This window comes from Linepithema humile, chromosome 6, assembly GCF_040581485.1.
Source record: "Linepithema humile isolate Giens D197 chromosome 6, Lhum_UNIL_v1.0, whole genome shotgun sequence".
Classification (NCBI taxonomy): Eukaryota; Metazoa; Arthropoda; class Insecta; order Hymenoptera; family Formicidae; genus Linepithema; species Linepithema humile.
In genome coordinates, this window is record NC_090133.1 from 17,897,001 (window position 1) to 17,912,988 (window position 15,988).

Genomic DNA, 15,988 nt, shown 5'->3' on the forward strand with positions numbered 1-15,988 from the left:
CATTTCAGTTCCACTCGCTGCAGATTCCGCCTTTTGTTAAATTTTTCCACATCAGCTTCATTGAATAATAAATGAATATCGGAAACCCGGACTTAGTTAATCGCACGTAACGTCGATGTTCAATTTCATATCAATATATTTGATGCTGCATATGCCGTCATTACAGTTTCTATTACGCATCGGTTCGGAACGCAGAGCATGAACGCTCTCCGCGATTAATCGCGCATTTTACCCGTTAAAAGTACATAACAGATGCAAATTTTTGTAGAGAGTCCTGTTAAAATAACAGCCGGAACGTATTATTTTGTTCGCGATTAATGACATTTTGTCGATTGTTTAGCGTTGTTTACACGAAGAAAGAATGAAACTAGTTACAGTCTCAGTGAGTATGGGACTTGATGGCACAACGAAAATAATCCCTTCGCTCAAGAGAATCAAAACGTGGTATTTTTCATTTGACGTAACATGTTGAAAATTTAGTTCGTGAAAAGCATATCGGGCAAAACATCGCTGTGTTTTCGCACATGTGTGACTGTATTGTGCGCGCTCGTAATTGACGACCTTTTCGTGACCGTCAAGGTATGTCGCTCATCTCATTCGTCCGGAATACACGTACAATATCGGATAGTCCGTCGAATGAGTAGGATCTATCGGTACGTGTACGGCTGTGGCGCAAAATATTTTATTACGCATTTTGTGTATCGCGGTGTAGCAAACAGTATTCGCAATGTAAATCCGGTTTTTGCGTAAATGCGATTCGCGAATTGAGCGTTGTTCAGTAGTGCGCGTAATTAGGCGTTTATTTTCGATATTTATTGATTCTTCAATAAAACAGAGGCGGATTCTGCAGCAAGTAGAGCACACTCCAATATCCTAGGTGGTAATTATTTATTTATTTGCTAAATTACTTGTTCAATATTTGATATGTACATAATTTTGATAATATATCTATATGTATAATTACAATTATGTACTCATTAAATATTTATTAAGATATTTGAAAATATTTATTATAATATTTATTAAAATATTTATAGATTATCTATTGGACATAATATTTCTGAATTTAACGTTTTAAATTATTATTTACACAAATTGGAAATAATTAAATTATACATAATAATCATCACATCTCAAATGTATGATATATTTTATAATGATTAAATATATATTAATTGTTCTAGGTACAGTTAAAGGCGTACTTCGCTAGGATACAACGATCGGTGAGTGAATTGATTCATTAATTCGCATAATTATGTAAACTGCTCATATCATCTGTTGTTCATTTATCAATATTTATTATATAATTGTTAAAAAACGTAGTTTGACAATTATATCCTCGTTTTTATAAATAAATAATAAAAAATATATATGATTTTATACAGATTACATATACGATTTATCACTTTTAAATCATAAAAGTAAAATTTTGAAAATATTTAAGTTATATAATATATTTCTACATATATATGTGTGTAAAGAAGAAAACTTTATGAAGATGTAGATTATAAAAAATTGAATTTAGAGATAAAAATCCTAAAAATATATGTAAACTTTTAGAATACGGTTCGATATTATTTCAATTTTGAATATATGTTTCTGTTAATAATAATAAATTTCCTTACTAATAAGTTTAATCGTTCAACGTTTTTGCAAAAGAGGAAATTGTCAAAGTACGGTTTTCGATGTGCAATTCGCTTTTGCTTCGCAAAAGCACTGATACAATTGATACAATTGCTTACACAGCAATGATACAATTGATTCTTTTTTTTGCGGCGTACATTTCATCAAAGTATCGTAAAAGGTAAGGTAAGATTACAAGATAAGATTTAATAAATAATAAATCTTTTTAAATATGACACGCTTTGCAAAATGAACTCTTTTGCATAGTCAGTAAAAAATATCGATATGCATTATGTCTTTTTTTCCAATTCCATTTTTTCTTGTAGCTCTTTATTATTTGAACTATCTCTAGCTATATCGTTGAATTTGTAACTGAATTGCGGCACATAGTGCGTTTTATCTTGCGTTTTCATTTCGTGCACTGCGGCATGACAAATTCGTGAATCCGTGATTTTCACAAGTAAAATGCGCGCGTTGACTTTTGTTGTTTTTTCTATTGGAGACAAATTTCGTTTCATGTTTTTCTTTTTTTGACGGAATTCATACTATGCCAATGTCCAAGAGTATTCACGGAAAAATAAATGAAGTCGTCCGTTACAATTTTATAATGCGACAAAGAGTTAGAGAGAGACGGGATGCAGGGGGGCGGGCTGTTGCCTGTATCTGTCGTTCGAGCATCCGTATTCCCGGGGGTTGGCAATTTCGCCGCCCCACGATTCGATACAATCCCGACTATTTCGTGAAGGCGCGTATCCTTAACGAGCCGGTAAAAGGAGCTCGAGGGCACGACCTGTTCTGAAAGGGAAAAATAGAGAAGAATGCAAAGGGGAAAGCACGAGAAGAAAACGCGATGTAAGAGATGAAAAGGGGAAAAACGGGATAGTAGGAGAAGAAAGGCACAACCGACATATAAGTCGTTAGCTCACGGGCAACCAATCGTGACGAGTGAGGGGGCAGAGAGGGGGATAGCTCACCATGAGAGAAGGCGAACAAGTGGCATCTAGTCAGGGAATGCTTGTGATGGTGCTTGTAGGTCGGTTACGAGGGGAAAACTGTTGTTTATTTGTACTTTCTGCGTTCGGACATTCGTCCTCCAACATAGATATTTCGCCGGATCCAGCCGACCTTGTCTCTCCTCTTTTTGTCCTCTCGAATCTTCGAGAGTTCGCCTATAGTTCTTCTTCCCTCGCACATCGTTCGCACGTTCAGAATACGAGGGGAGGATGCTTTTCCGCGCGTCGGATTGGGTTTTGTTCGAACTGACATATTTTTCGAAAGCTTTTGTGTGGACCGCAAAAAACGGCGAGAGCGGGCATCGAGAGGCGAAGAGCGGGAAAAAAAGATGAACAAAAAAAGGGGCAGCGCAGCCGGAGGACCGTGAAAAGAGCGACACGCGCCCTCGGACGCGATGGATGCGGACTGCAGTTAGTCGAATTATTTGTTTTTTCGGTAAGAACGATGGCAACGGCGATACGAGGGAGAGGTGGAGTGGTTAATTTTTCAACGAAACTGCCGTTTTCTTTCTTTTTTCTTCCCCTCTTGCTCATTCACCCTGCCGGCCGTGTCCCTCGAACGAATAATTCCGCGGTACGAGTTGGGAATTTATAATTATACTGGCGCTGTAATTGGATTTCCTCCTTTTTTTCTTCTTCTTTTTCTCCCTCCTTCTCTCTTTCTCTCGCCATCCTTTTTCGGAAACATCGCGCAGTTCCGCGTTTCTCTTTATATCGGAAAGCCGATTAATAAGAGCCCAGCTCAGCCGACGGAAAAGTTCCCAATTATTCATCGCGATCGTCTGAGCGTGTTCGGCCGATGTCCGGCGAGAGGTAAAAGCGAATCGCCCTCTCGATATTGCTTTAACAGGCGTAACGATCGTTACGCCGCGGCTCGCGCGAAATAGCCGATCCTTTTAAAGTGATTGGCGGAACCGGTGGCGATGGTGTGGCGGTCGCGCGGGTGCCGCCGACCGCGCTCTTTTAATTCGCTTTTTGCAGTTCCCTTTCGCCGCCCCGCTCATACCTGGAGATTACCACTTAATGCCGCCGCTCGGCCCCGACAGTTCCGTAAAACAGCCCGCTGCTGTTCGTTCGCTCGCCGCGGTCAGACGTCGAGATTGGAAAACGTTAGCGCACGAAGCGGATTTAACAGAATTTCCAAATTTATTACAGCCGCCGGGAGTATAATGGATTCAAAGAGTCGCCCGCAAACGAGGTGAGTTATAACCTCCGACCTCGTAAAAATCTATCGCAGCATGCCGCAGGCGGAATTATCGCGGAAAGGTCCTTTTACTTCTCTCTTTTTCTCTTTCAATTCTTCATCTTCCTTGCGCTCGAGTCATTCGACCGAGTATCTGGCGGGCGTTAACGTGACGTTTCCTCGATTTTTGACGAAAATGTATGCCAGAATACGTTTCAATACCGTTTTTCCACGATTGCTGAAATTAAATAGCCATTACGCGAGTATTTGCGAAAAAAAGATATCAGAAGCTTAATATATTCGCGTTTTCATTGCGGTTTTGATAGAGCGAGCGGCGCCTCTTCAGGGCGATTTTTTCCACGCGTTTTCACTACGCGGGCCGATCGTGCTTGGAGATTACTACTTAATACCATCGGCTGAGTGGTGGCGCAGTGGAACAACCCCGCACGGGTCAGACGCACGGCGTTGGTTGGAAACCGTTAGCGCGCGGGTTACCAGTTTAATGGACTTTAATATCGATCGCGGTTCGATGTTGAAATTGTGCCACGAACGAATTTTAGATTGCGCGCCCTGGAAAGCGGAGGAACGGAGAGATAGAGAGAGAGAGAGAGAAAGAGAGCGAGACGGCTTTGGGTATTATATCGGTTCCAATAGCGGCCGCCCATAAGCGGTGTTTACTACTCGACATAACAGATAACGTCGTGTTTTAAAGTTAAACTTTTTAAGCATGACTATGAACGTTAGCGGATTAGTATCAGGGCAACCGAAAAGTAATTTGCCTTCTAAATCAAATTCGCCTCTTTTATTGGCCGTGTATATATTTCGAACGTAAGCAACAAACAATCCGATATAATAATACTAATAATAACTATTATTATTGAATTATTAATATTATTACTATTTCAATTATCTATATTAATTGGATGAATTAGATATCTAAAATTTTAGTAATTTATGGAGTTAATTAAATCGATTACGTGAGAGTTCTTTTTTTATCCCGTGGAGTTATTTAACTCTTTATATACTTTTTCCGCGAAAATCATGCATAGCTTATTTAAATATAGAATAAACTAATTATTATACAAATACAAAAACATGAGAGAAAAAAGATGTAGAGTGTGGTAAAACGTGCGAGCGACGTTTATTAAAACTGCTTACTGCAAATTGAATTCCAGATGTTCATTTACGCAGTAAACATAAGCTCGTCACGATATGTATGTCATATATGTTTTCACTGAAACACCGCGATGGTGACTTCTGTAAATACCTTCTTTTAATGAAAAGCACGATTCACATCGAGTTCACTACGTTCGATTGAAACTAGATTTACAGACGGATTATCGGCAATCGCCTGCTGTTGCAGCACGGTAAAGCGACGCAAGAATCACTTTTTGCGAACCGGAAAGTTAAGCTGAAAGGAAATATTCGAGCTGCGATAAAGCTGCCATCCGGTAGCCTAAGCAGCGTGACCTACGAAAACGACTTTCGGATGCTGTAAAAAATGCGCTATCGCTTCTGTAGCGCTATTACGGGATACAAGGTGATGCAGCGAGATGACAAATGACAATCGCAATATTCGGGCGAAAATGTTAATTCCTTCCGAACACGCGCCGCTTCACGTTCGGTTCGTAATAGCGCCGCCGGTGATAACTCTCGCGAGTGAGAAAACGCCGAATGGTAAATCGACTGTCGTAAATTCAACGAGCCTCCGGGAAACAGACGCTCCTTACGGTTTACTGCTCCACCAGCGAATCGGCAATTTTGCGGATCGCGTACTGCCTGTTCCGCGTGTTTGCGTCATTAGTCTAAAAGCGTCGCCGAGATCTGGGACTTGCCGCGCGGCTGACGCGCCGACGTAGTAAGACATTACAACCAGCCAGCCATCCAGCATCCCTATTCGGTATAATTTCCATTCCCCCGCGTCTCCTTTCTCCACCCGGTGCTTGGCGGTACCCCTCATTCCCGGAAACGGTTTTCATCGCGAGGGGGTGCGCCCATTCCTCCCTATCTCAGTTTCACCACTATCTTCGCTATCGTCATCGTCGTCGTCGTTGTCGTCGTTGTCGTCGTCTGTATTCTCCCCCCCCCCCCCTCCTTCTACCTACGTACACCGCATCCCGTCCCCCTCCTGATAATTAATTTTACGTATCCAGTTTACAAGCGGGCGAAGTGGCGCGTAATCAGATTTCGTACCCAAGATTGGTAGAGATTGCTCGTGCAAGTCTGTCGACTCTCCGCTTCGTTGAGGAATGACGCGCACGCCTCAACGGCTCGCCGCAAAGGCACGGAGCACATCCGATGGTCTCGGAGGTGATAATATCCAGCGGAATAGAAATCCCGGCCTCGTCCGCCGCGAAAATCAGTGTTTGTTCGCGCCGTGTTTCTCGACTATCTATCTTGGTCGCGCTCTTAAGATTCAAGCTGTTGAACGAAATATTGCGGAGAAATATCCGACGTAAAATTCAATTCAAACTTAATAACTTGGAATAACATAAAAAAAATTAAAAAAAGTTTCATTGCAACATTTGTTTATGGAATATATATATAAAAACAAGCGCAACTAATGTAAAAATAATTAATGCTCGTAGTAGAACAATTTTCGTTCTCGTACTCGTATTTTTATGATTCACGTAAATATTTGTGTGCAGCATTTTAAAGTTTTACTACCATAAATAATTTGTGGTTATTAAAATGTACTTCTAAAGACAACAAATTCTGTTTTTAGAAAAATATTCTCTTGATATGCGACAAAATCTTTTTTAATCAATGATTATTGATCGTCATGTTAAAAGTAAATGCTTTTATCGATAAAACGTGAAAAGTGTTACTATATTTCACCTCGTTTTAAAATGTCGTTTCCATATAAATTTTTTCGAGCAGTAATTAAGAGTGACAGTTCTTACCGGATGTATATGCGAACCAGTAACCGCGGCTGATCTTGATAACAGTCGAAAGTTCTTAAGTGACAAAGTTTCGGGTACTTAACGCCGAAATAACGTCCGCTTTCGCGAAGACTTCATCCACCTATCCTCGCGCTACGTTTAATTACGAAATTTCGTAATCTTGACCCATTCGTCGTGGAGTGTTCGCGGCGTGTATCTCGAAAATAACAGCGATTCATGGCATCCGGTGAGCGGAGAGAGCGGATTCGCGTAATTCCACGCCGTCGTCCGCCGCCTGCGCGGCGTCGTTAACGTTAAAACATCGCTCGGGCGCGCGTACTTCCGGAATCATAAATGTCTTAATGAATTCCAAACATTTGAAAATCCGTCGCGCGCGCGCGCGTTTACGCTGCACCGCGGCGAATCGAGATTCTTATCTCATCCCGCCGCGCTCGTCAGAAGAACATCATCTTCTTTTCCTTATTTGCGTTTCATTTCTACCAGTGGATAGTAACGCGCTGCGGGAAGGGGAACCGCAGGAGGGAGGACAAACAGGTTCCTTTCTTTGTACCGTAACTGGAGTGTGCAAATGTTGTCCGTGCGCGAACGCTATCTGGCGAAAGAAGGTTCCCGTCGCGCAATCGTCGGGCATTCAATCAATCGTCGGACCACACTTTCTGGCGTAGCCGCGAGAACAATCCTGGCTATCGTTTCCCCCCCTCCCCCCCCCCCACGGTATCTCGGTAAGTGGGTTGTCTGCGAAAGCGTGGCATGCAGGACGGAGAATGCGGCATAGTGCGCGCGGGACGCTTTGTGAACGGTAACGCAGTTACCGTGCACTTTGCCGCGATAACTTCGTTCTGGCGCTTGCTGGCTCCCACGGCTGCCTGGCATCCAATGGTCTCCTTCCGTGGCCACACCGTCGAAGATATTGCTCGGTCCAAACTAGCCAATGTGCGCCGTCATCCGGGCAACTCGTAATGTCTTGTCCGCCACCGGGCTATAACGCACACGCTTCGGCAGTTCCCAGATACCGGCGATCGTTCCAACTTTGACTCCGGCGCCGTAAACGAATCTCGCGTTACGATACACGCGACTCGATATCGTCAATGCAGGGCAATTCGATGACGTCGAAACTCGAAAGTTAGCTTTTTGGATCCACCTGCCTCACATTATCATCCGGCAGCTTCGAAATGTCTTCATTTTACTATCGTCATTAGTCTGTTTTTAATTTTAAACGTGATGAGACATTTCCCAAACAATAATTGTGTTTATTTTACACCATGAGCAAATATATTGATTTTTCATTATGTGGCACACAATAATTTCTATAGCCATTAAGGAAACAATTAACGATTATCTATTGTTATGTTGATTTTTATGAGCAACTTATTATTGATCGTATGAATATATTTAATGACTGTTATCTAGATAGCTTTTTCAGCTCGTAAATATCTCTCTTTTCAAAAGAATCAGAAAGTTCGGATAACAATTCCCCAGAGCATGACTGATTCGTCAATTAAAGAAGTTATACATTATCAAGATGAAGCAGCCATTCTCCCCCTCATTATGCCTACGAATCCTCCTGCGATTTCCTTTCGACCGTCCCCGGATTATTAATGTTTCTGTCGGCCGAATCAAGGTCGCAAACACTCTCGCGTAACCCCGCGCCACCGCGATCCATCAAATCGTCGTAAGCCGTAACAGGAAGCGCTGATTAACTGATAGCCGTCTGTTTCGGTTTCGGGCACCACGCGCTCGCCCGAGCGGAGGCACTCACGCACTCGCCTCATCCGATTTATCCATTATGCGCTTAAATCATCGCTAACGCCGGACCCAACGCTATAGATCATATCGTTCGGTTTCCTGACTCCACGTCGGCATCCCTGTCAGCGGCAGCAGACGAGGCGTGGATATTGTCGAAGCACAGTGATGCCTCCCGCTCGCTTGCGCTCTCTCTCCCTCTCTCTCTTCTCACCGGCGAACGAGAGAGCGCGCGGTAGATTCGGGTATGCCTCTCCCTTTTCTCTTCGACATCGTACCGACACTGGTTGGCCGACAGGGTCTTCGGCTCCGGCAAGCAGTTCGGTCCGGTAGTTGCTTACATTACCATACGAATGGCCGATCGATCCAAGACCCCGAACCACCTAGCCAGCCGCTGCCGCTGCCGCCGGTGCGCTCGCACGAGCATCGATACGTAGTCCCGGCGTGGCGGCACGTATACGCTACGTACACGCCACGGGCGTGCATACACGATTATACACATACACACGTACACCGACAGAGAGACGGAAATACGGACGAGGTCTATGGCGCGTCGTGACGTAGTTAGACAAACGCGGACGCGAGCTGTGGAACACCAAGACGCAATTGCGACGTAATGCGGAATCGGTCGAGTCATCGACAGCAAACGTATTTTAGGACTCCTGCAACTAGCGACGCAGCCGCATGCGGAATGCGCGCCGATCGTTAATCACCATTATTGTCGCTACTCTCTCTCTCTCTCTCTCGCCCCCGACCCTCGACTCTTCCCGGAAGGGTTACGTTCCGGACCCGCGGGATATTATCTCGGGAGCAACCCGAGATAGCGCCGATGATTCTGCCGCGGATCTTGATTCGACCAACAGGCCAGATAACAATAACAATGCAGGGTCTCGGAGGTGCGGCTTATCGTATCGCGAAGACGCTACGCCGAGTGAATGCTTTATCTCGGTAATATATTAATACTCCAACTCCGTAAACATACAGTTATATACGAACGGCAAATCGCGTAAATCCGTTTCGCGAATTATTCAAGCGATTATAAACACTCTCTTCAGTTCAATCCACAAAAGCTCATTATTAATCTAATCGGCAAATATTCACTTTGCATTGTTCTCAAAATTGAATACGTCGAAATCAAGCAGACGTTCGTCCGCGCTGTTTGTCCGCGATATTAATTTGTATCTGACGGAACAACGCTGATCGAAGGCGCGCTAAAAGCTTCCGCTGTCAATTCGTGGGGGGGGGGGGGGGGCGTTCGTAAGAGAAAACGCGCGCGGCGTTATACGGGAAATATTGCTACACTCGTTTTTGAGATACTTTCGCCGAAGCGCAGGTTGAATCTTAAGACACGCGCCATTACGTCGAACGAATCTTTTTGAAGCAGCAAAAGTCCCGCATCAAGATTCCATTCAAAGAAGCGCCTCGCGTTTTATCCATCCATCAGCCCCTCGAGGGCAGAGGGTTGGGGAGACGTAGAGAGGGATGTGAAGAAGCGTCGGCACAAGAAACTGTAGATTTTCGTTATACTCCAACGAGAAACGGCTTCGGATTTCCGTCGGTAGCCTCACTCGCAAATTTGCCTCAAAGGTTGTCCTCTCTTCTCCTCTCCACTCTACTCTCTCTCTCTCCCTCTATCTCGCTATCTCTCTCGTGACTCTCTCTTGCGAGAGAGGACTCGAGTATTGGCCGTGCGCGATATTATTCGCCTGTGTTTTTGTACCACACGGGAAAGGGACGCCAATCGATCGGTGAGCAGCTCTCGTCTAGGGAGGTAAAAGGAGAACGGCAGACGAGTAAAAAGAGAATACGAGTGGTCGAACTCTCTTTTCCACGCGCTTTCTCTCTCTCTTTCTATCTCGAGGAAAAGTGAGAGAGAGAGAGAGAGATCTCTCGGTGAGCAAATATAAAGAGAAACTTCACTGCAGTCGAGGTGGAAAAGGATGATACGTATTCGAGACCGGCCGATGGGTCGACCGAAGAAGGGGATACAGTCGATATTAGGGGAACCGAAACTCCGGCGAGAAGTCGACCTAAAATCTTCTGTCCACTCTTATGATGTGGAACCGCGCCCGAAGATGAATAGATTTGCTCTTCAACCACCAGAATAGAATCAGAGGCCTTCTCGAAAACTGACAAAGTAAATGACAAGTTTCGTGTGTCGAATTGTATTTACATCCGCGGAATTACTTTCGTCAATTGAACAATGCACGTATTTGATAGTTTATTCAGTACTATGTTCTCTGTAAAAGAGTTATGTTAGCTTTAACCTGCGCCTGGTGGAAGTTGAATCAGTTTCCCACCGAATATTGATTATCGAATTCGTAAATTATCAATTTTTATTTGTAATTTTATTTCCATCTCCGAGATCACTTTTGTCATCTTTAAAATGCGCATAACTAATTTATTCAATATTTTGTTCTTCTTGTGAAAAGGAAAAACATATTTTCCGATATATTAATGTTCGCTTGACAGATATCTAGTTTTTTATCCGAACTGTGACTCCTGCTAAATATTAACTGTCAAAGAGTCAAACGTTGTTCGCTTTACCTCTTTTTCCTCGATTGTAGATAAAACAAAGTATGTGAGGGCTTTGTTCAAAAAGAGAATAAATCTGAACCAATATTTACTTGCGTTTTGTAAATATTGTAATCATTATGCAATATTTTTTTAGTGCAGTATATGAAAACAGAAGCCCATAATAAAATCAATATGAGCCCATACAAAATCAATATATGACAAAAGCACTGTATTTTTTCCGCTATGTAATTAATAATTTCTCACATAAGGATTCATTAGTAATTATTTGTTTAAGAGCGAAAATTAGAAGAAAAATTAGATCGCACAAAGCTCCATTAAAAATAGAGAAAATATCTATTAAAAGTATAAAAGCGCAAACACATTGTAGACAAACATGTTAAATTATAAGACAAACATCAATCTTAATATGAAGCATCTGGCTCTGCCAATTTCGACTGTTTTAAAGCCTCGCACATGTTGGGAACGTGTTGTCTGAATAGACATCCCGTCAAAGGTACTCGACCTTATTGCCCCTGAGTAGAGTATGAGCTCCTCAGGGTTTTGAATCTTGTAACTCGCGGTAGAGCGCGATGATGCAGGAAGTGCATTAGGCAAGGTTCCATCTAAGAGATCCCACTTGAAGAGTTTGCTATATCCCGCCAGGACGCGGCGTCGACGTTTATGGTGCGGAGCAGGCGGGGTGGGTGGGTGGGTGGCCGGGGAAGCAGGGAATGCATAGTCTTCATCCCGATACAACGCGCGCGCGGCGCTATCGGCGGGTGCCGGGGCGCTCTCGAGGGCGTGTCTGCGGGTTGCAGTGTGGGAAGATGTTGCCGCGTAAGGGATGTAAATGCACGGGATACCTCCCGGGCTTTGAAGGCGCATTCGCGATGCATTCGATGCGCGCGTTAAAGCGTCGTAGAGCGCGGTGCACCGTTTTATTTGCGGATACTTGCCGCGCGAAACGCCGGCAAAAAGCCGGAAACTCACCGCGGCCATTACGCTCATCTACTCAGATAGGTCTTTAAGCATGCGCGTTTGTAGCAGCTAGACACATTTGTAGCCCTCAAAATGGTATCACATGTGGCAAAGTATCTTTTTATGCACTCGCGGCCCGTCACTTACGTAACGCGCTACTTGCTTTTTCCCTTTTTATATAGTTATTTAGTCGGAATATATTAAAACACATTTTAGCTTAAAATTTGCGGTGAAATAATTGGAAAATTATGAAAATATATTCAATGAGTATAAAAATACACATTAAAATACATTTCAAATATAAGTATTTTCATAATGTTTTAAGGCGACTTTTCAATCGAACGTAGGTTTTACGCCTTCGACACGTTTCTGTATTTTAGGCTTAAATTTTTAGGTTTTCGTTATACGAGAAAATATTTCGCCGAAAACTGTTGAATTGAAAACACGTGTAATTATCAAAAAAATATTCTTCACTTCGCGGATCGAACGCGAAAATTTTCGCAACACTTGTACGCACGCTTTCCAATTACCCAGCCGCAGGTGTTATCCGTGCCATTTTCCAAGCAAGGTGGAATCTTGAAGGCAGTTACATCCCAGGGGATTTCGGACAAGTTACTGGATAGCGGTACAATCTCCATTAGCGATTTCTCAGGACGCGCATAGTCATTTCCCGTACGTGCCCCTCTCCTCTCCTCTCCTTTCCGCCCCCATCGTTCGTTCGGCGCGCACATATGTCGGCTTTACCCCGGGGTTGGAAGGTTGCCTCCTCATTGTGATCGTTATCCAAAGGATCCTCGATTACCTGCCAGCGGGTCGGGCTACAGCCAGAGTTAGGTGTTTCGCGGTCGTTAACGTAATTCGGGCCGTGATATGTCCTGAAACGGTTCGCCGGATTTCACCCCCTTCTGCCTGGCGCGCCGGCAAACCGGGCGTCTACTGGCTTCCGGTCGACCGTCGAGCGATCATCCTCACCCAATTAGCTAATGCGTGTCAGGTAAAAATATATTTGGTGGGAAAACACAAGTGCATCCGGCGGGGGACAGTTTCCTTGACGGACGCGGCTTAATTGCATCGAGCCGCCGTTTACGTTAGTTCGTCCCGTCGGCGTACAGTGATGCATAATGCGATCCAGGCGGTTTCTCACTCATTTATCATATTCCGTGTCATTCTGATTATATGTACATAATCATACTTTTCATTATTATTTTTGTAAAAAGTACTTATTTCTCAGCAATAGCGTGGAATATGGTCGATAAAGTTATTTCAACCACGCAGTATAGACTTTCTAAACGTTTCAAGTTTCTCTGAGACTCTACGTATATTACTGCTTATCGTGTGAATAGTCCATTTTGCCGAAAATAATATTATTTTATCGGGAATATTTAAAGGCTATTCGTGTAGCACTCGTTTCTTTGTCGTGAGCGGGAAAATTTGTACGTTAGGAAAGCTGAAGGAAATTTTTTTTGCGAACGGTTATCGCGCTCGTATCGCCGAAGGGCCATACGGTAGGGCGAAGTCGTGGCCTATCGCGGAATCTACGGTTAAGTACAAGTTTCGCAATAAACTTCGCGAACCTTTACCGCGCCCGATAATGTACTTGTGCTGCTTCGCGCAGCGCACTTTGGAACATGCGAGCGGAGAGCACAGTGGAGGAGGATGATATCGACGACATAGCCGCTAGCAAATGCGTGGGATATGAGAAAAGTTAAAGAAAAATATAAATTTACGATTTTGCCCTCGCTAGTATATATATCGTAGAATACGGGAATGGAAAGAGAGCAAAAAAGAGAAAGGGAGAGAGAGAGAGAGAGAGAGAGAGAGAGAGAGAGAGAGAGAGAGAGAGAGAGAGAATTTAGATTTCGCATTGTTCGCGCACAAAATCGGCTTTATAGGCCCCGGCGTCTCTTATTATCGTGAACTCACTATCTTTCGCTTTCCGGTCGATGTGATAGAAAAGGACGACGCGCATTTCAAGGACTTGCTCTCCTCTCCTCCTCCCTATTTTCTCCAGCTCCGTTTACTCCGCTTCGCCGTGGCCCCCGTGCCATCCTCTCTTACCTTTCCTCGTTTCGACCCGAGAAGTATTTGTTCGGTGAGCTTTCCGCGAACGATTTAATTAATCCGTGAAAAGCGCAGTCCTCCGCCGCCGTTAGCCTGTGGGCTGAGCAGTTACGGTCGAGAAAGGAAAATAATTACCGTTACCGAGCGCGCGCGCGCGCGTTTCTGCCCCTCTTCTACACTTTATCCTGTATTCACGGGAGGTAAGTGCGCGCCGAGACTCGACTCTCCCTCTTTTTCTCCCTATTCCTAAGATTCTCTCTCTCTCTCTCTCTCTCTCTCTGTCCCTTTTTCCGTTGACGGAAAATGTTAACCAACATCATCACTTCCGCGGATTACGTCGGATAAGCATCGCGAAATCGCGAGAATTCAGGGCGCCTTGTACTCCGAATATTTTTTGTATCCTTGCGTCGCACGACGGAAAATTGCATACGGTACTCGTATGGCGCTTGCATTGTTCAACGAGATGTCTATCGGAACGCGACGTACCTCGGAAGTAGCTTCATTACGTTCCCGGACCTTTGTTCCGCTTTCGATTAAATTTTTATTGTCTTCCTCGCCCTTTGACTTCTTTCCTGTGCTTTCTGCAAAATCGGGCTGTTACGATAACGAGGTAACGCGTGCGTCCCATTCGCCTTTGAGATGCCATTCGCGTCCTTTCTTCAAGTTTTACGCGCCAGATAGAGTTGCTCAAGAAAGCATTATGTTCTCCGGTAACGCATCAACGGATATCTAAACTTGTCCGTACGAGCAGTTTCCGGAATACGTAAGCGGCACGTCGGAGTTCTAAGTGTGCTCTCGCGACTAACCTCGTTTATCAACCCGTGAAATAATTCATGCGCTATGGTTCTCTGATCTGCCAGTAATGGGGCTATGCGAGAGTTGGAGATTCTGATTATTACGAGTAGATCTATTATCCTCTCGATTATTTTTAATGATATCCATCTTCTTGACTAGACTGTCGAGTTTGCATCTTTTATCGGACACTCAGCTTACACCGAAAATCGATATTACAACTAAAAATGATCCATCTAGTAAAATATGTATGCCGTGTAGAACGTTCATCCTTTTACTGCTAAATTATGAGAAATAAGGAAAGAAGATCCTGTTTCTAAGGTTTATATCGGTATATCGTTTTTATAATATAATGCATAAATTTTGAGAGCTCTCGGCGTGATACGTGACGTGGCTTTTACTCTACGTCATATTTACTCTTTTGTAGACTTTCTATAAACAAAGAAAAATTGCGTTTATTCATATATATATATTATAGAAGCTCTCTTATTATTTTATAAATATAATTAATTAAAAAGTACAAATTACGAAATATACATAAAATTGTCTGGCATATGAAATAGTTAAAGTTTAACTTTTCTTTATAATAGATTTAAGCATTAAAGTCCTGCAATAATCTTTCGTAACAATAATAAATCATAAACCAGGCGTAAATTGCAATTTATAGTAAAAACAAGAGAGTTGAAAGTATATTTCTCATTACTGTAGCTGTTTGCGAAAGACGCGCACGCGTCGAAACTATGCACAACTCAAGTCGCATTTAATTCCGCGTTCGCCCGTTTCGAACGCCATTATTACGCCGCGTAATTTTACGCGCCGAGGGACGAAACACATCGTGAACGCGCAGACACGCAGACACGTGTTTTCTTTGGAGGCGGACGGGACGTTTGCCACCGCGGGAGCGCGCAAGGCGATACGCTAGTAATGGATTACTTTTAATTAAGTAAACACCCGGATTACGTATCGCCGGCATACTCCCGCGTCGCTCCATTACCGCGGATTTTCCAAGACGCTTTGTTCGCTAAGGGAAGATTGCAACCCCCTTTTCTTGACGCCCTCGGGCCCGTCTGCAGCGATTTCGTCGTGCTATATTCGCTCGCGGTTTGCGTGTTTGCAGGGTCGGTTTTAGGTTTTTCACCGCATAAAACGTACAAATTTTAAGCGTCTATTTGTTA

The 15,988-nt window shown here is 43.7% G+C and overlaps 1 protein-coding gene and 1 long non-coding RNA gene across 8 annotated transcripts in view; one reads left to right on the forward strand and one right to left on the reverse strand.

Annotated features, from left to right (window-relative positions):
• The window catches only part of Lar (tyrosine-protein phosphatase Lar), a 375,895-nt gene that overhangs the window by 56,077 nt on the left and 303,830 nt on the right, over positions 1 to 15,988 (reverse strand). The gene's annotated exons all lie outside the window — the stretch shown is intronic.
• LOC105674736 (uncharacterized) overlaps positions 1 to 15,988 on the forward strand; it is a 246,038-nt gene that overhangs the window by 42,221 nt on the left and 187,829 nt on the right. Inside the window, exon 2 of the long non-coding RNA XR_001101177.2 lies at positions 1,185 to 1,223. This is a non-coding gene — a long non-coding RNA (uncharacterized lncRNA). The remainder of the gene's footprint in view (positions 1 to 1,184; positions 1,224 to 15,988) is intronic.